A 3,936-nucleotide genomic window follows, 5' to 3' on the forward strand; every position below is an offset into this window, starting at 1 on the left:
AAGCACAAGGTAAGTGTACAAGTTATCTTGATTCCATAGAAGCATGATATTCTAGAATCGTTGCCGCTTGACATACCGCGCGCGGCAAGGAAAACCAAACACACAACACAGCAGACGAAGCACCGACACCGACTGTCGGTGGACGAAGCACCGGCTGGGTACTGCAAGCACCTGATCTAACCTCACTTTGTCTGACAGTTCAGCGAGCTTGTTTACAAGGTGTTAGAAATTTTAACGAGCGGCGAAAATTGAATTTACGTTTTCCGTCCCGAATCCATTATGATACGGAAATATCGATCATTTTCATCTCTACTAGCACAAAACCAATCGTCTAGTTACCGTTTTACTGAAATTGTATCGAAAAACAGTTTTGCCGGATCTCCGCCAGAGACTAAGTCCATGTAAACAAGCTCGCTGAACTGTCAGTGCACGGCTTCGTGACGTCATCTTGCAGTATCCTATAGCAATGTTGTGTTGGAAGCCGCTGCCGTCTGTCTTTTCAGTTCAGTATGTTGTACGGTTTCGAATGTAGCGCGTCTGTTGTTCCGACCCGGGGAGAGAGTGAATCGCCGCGTCGTCGCCCGCTATATAGTAAAGCTTGGTCTCAATGAAATAGTATAAAGTAAAATCCCAAAGTAGATCAACCCCCCAGTGCTGGTCGTCTAGTGTTGTTCGCATTTTGTTCTCTATTGCTATAAACGCGTTTATCTATGCCATGCACATTCTCCGTATGGCCTCGTCAAGCCAGCCAGCAGCAGATGTGCACCGAGGAGGAATTGCGGGAATTGCAGGAAGAAGACTGAATAATATTGGAACCCAATAGCCCCCGTGTCTCGGGCACAGAGTCAGGTTGGTCGACTCGCCGCTCCGGCGGCCTGGCTCATGGCTGGCAGTACATAGTGTTACGGTACAGTTAATGATATCCGCATTCTAATTTATGCTATACATCTATATACGGCACGGCAGCCAGGCATCACCACGCAACACAACATTGCTGCTTCTGCGTGGATGCTCCGCTCCCGTTTGTGCGGATGGCATAGGTATTAGGTACGAGCCGGATCAAAACCCGTTGAATTTCGGATGACAAAAAAAGAAGCGACAGTGGCGCAGTGGTTGATATCGTGAAAAACGCGATACTCGAATTGTGAAAATAATGATATTTAGGGAAGTGGAACCATCTCAGCAGGTCTTTTATTGTGGAAACTTTTTTGCTACAACTCAGACAATTTTGAACCAATTGACACAATTTTTAGAAAGCATTGAGATACGCATAGTACCTAGCCGTGTACAAAATTCCAAGTCAATTGAAATTGAATTGGTTGAGTTATAGCAAACAACTGCCCAAAATACCAGCCGCAGTCCAAGTAGAAACTATCTGTAAGCAAGAATGAATGCTAATAATCTTCAATATAACAATAATTCAACTTGCACACATACATGGATGTACTTTTTTGGTCAATTTTTATGAGTTTTGGTCAGCTAATGCAAAGAAATGCACATGTCGTGAAGATTATTAAGGCCAGTAGTACACAGGGTCAAATATTTGACAAGGAAAGAACTCAAGAAACAACATCAGTTTGACACTAATGAAAATTTGATCGAGTCAAACAAGATGTTTGAGCATTGGTTTCTTTTCGGACGGCCACTCAGATCGGAAAATAAAATTCCCGAGTTTTTCCCGGTTTTCCCGATAGGTTTTTGAAATTTTTCCCGATTTCAAAATAGAATGATTTACAGTGAAAATTAAACGTAACTTACGAAGGAAAATTTATGAGAATTAATATTGAATATGTATTTTAAAATCCTTGGATCTAACATAGTATTCATATGAACTTGAAAATTTGTTGTTTGTCTCGTATCCAATGATGGGCATTGAAATTACGACATCTTCATTAAACATTCCTTTAAACATTCCTTTAATTCATAGATGACCAACTACTACAAATTATGCCGAAGTTTAAGTAAATAAAAATAAAAAAGATAATCCTAAGGGGGTCGAAATTCTCAGTATGATTATAGGATTTACGAACTTCTACCGCTAACACGATCTCCGATCACGAAGTGGTCTATCTGATCGCAGACGTACGGGTGGCAAAACCAATACCACACCGCATCAAGGTCCGTAATTTTCGGCATGTAGATCCAGTGCGCCTCCAAACAGACTTCGTCGCAAGAGGTCATCAGAACATCATCGAGGAACGTGACATCGAAATCAAAGCCCGCATGCTCACCGAGCTCCTAGGAAGCATGCTGAACGAACATGTTCCCGAAGTCGAAATTGTTATCAAGGACAAGCGTACTCCGTGGATTACCACAGAAGTTGAACGAGCGATAAAATTTCGAAACCTGTCCTACTCGCTCTTCGCACGCAATCCCAACCGTACCAGAGGTGACGCACAGTGGCGGGATTACATAAGCAAGCGTGACAGAGCGAACTCCCTGATTTTCACTGCCAAAAAGCGATATGCAGAAAGGAACTTCGGAAGTGAGCTACCAGCAAAGAAACTATGGAATAACCTTCGCCGAGAAGGTATCCACAATAGCAGAAAGAACGAGATTTCAACAGATGAGAACACCAACGTCGACCAACTAAACAACTTCTTCACAGACGGACATCAACAACTGCGAACGCGAACCGCTCAACTAAACCCTACACCTGCGCGAGCTCTACCTGACTTCACCAATTCTGGCTTCCGTTTCGAGCATACAGATTCAACGGAAATCGCTAAAAAAATCTACGAAATTACGACAAGCGCCACCGGAACCGATGGTATCCCCATCGCTCTCATCAAACTGTTATGTCCGCACATTCTCCCCGTCCTTGTCCACCTCTACAACGCGATAATTGACAGTCGTACGTTCCCGAATATTTGGAAAAAGGCGATAGTTTCACCGATCCCAAAATCCTCCAATCCCGTTGAACCAAAAGACTATCGTCCAATTAGCGTCCTACCGGTTCTTTCAAAGATCATGGAAAAGATTCTACTTGACCAAATCTCGAGCTACCTTAACAACCACCAACTGCAGCTGCTTGCCAAACATCAATCCGGATATAGGAAGCAACACAGCACTACCACGGCACTAGCGAAAATCACACACGACATCTACACCAACCTCGACGAGAACCGATGTACTGTAATGGTTCTTGTTGATCTGTCGCTTGCTTTTAACTGTGTCAACCACCATAAGCTAGACAGAAAACTGCAAGAAGAGTTCGGGTTCTGTGATGCTGCGCGCGATTTGGTGTCATCATACCTGACGAACCGCACTCAGTTTGTCAAGGTGGGCAGCAAGAAATCATCAGAAAGGATTCTCGCAGATGGAACGCCGCAAGGGTCCTGCCTCAGCGCACTGCTATTCGCCCTGTACATTAACAGCATGCCTGAGGTTTTACGCTGCCAGTACCATCTTTACGCTGACGATATGCAAATTTACATCTCCGGACCGGTTCAAGATGTAGACAACATGATCAACGTGCTGAATGAAGACCTCGAAGCGATTGAGGTGTGGACTGCAGCTAACAACCTTTTCCCTAACCCTGGCAAAACTCAGGCAATAATCTTCTGCAAACAAGGTAACATCACACCACAAAGCAGAATCTCATTTTGTGGAGAAGTCATCCCGCTGTCCAATGAGGTCAACAATCTCGGATTAAAGATGGATAGCAACTTGAAGTGGACGGCCCAAGTGAACGATGTAACCAAAAAAGTTTTTGGCACGATAAAGGTTTTCCGTCGCTTCGCACCGGTCCTTTCGATTCCCACACGAATGAAGCTGATGCAAGCGGTGATCATGCCTTTTCTCACATACAGCGACGCAGTGTACGTGCCTGGACTATCCGCCCAACTTAAGGACCAACTGCATCGGAGTTTTAAGGCCGGTGTCCGTTTCGTATACAACATCCGGAGAAGAGATTCCACCGCTGCTGTTCGCAAC

Source organism: Aedes albopictus, chromosome 3 (assembly GCF_035046485.1).
Source record: "Aedes albopictus strain Foshan chromosome 3, AalbF5, whole genome shotgun sequence".
Lineage (NCBI taxonomy): Eukaryota > Metazoa > Arthropoda > Insecta > Diptera > Culicidae > Aedes > Aedes albopictus.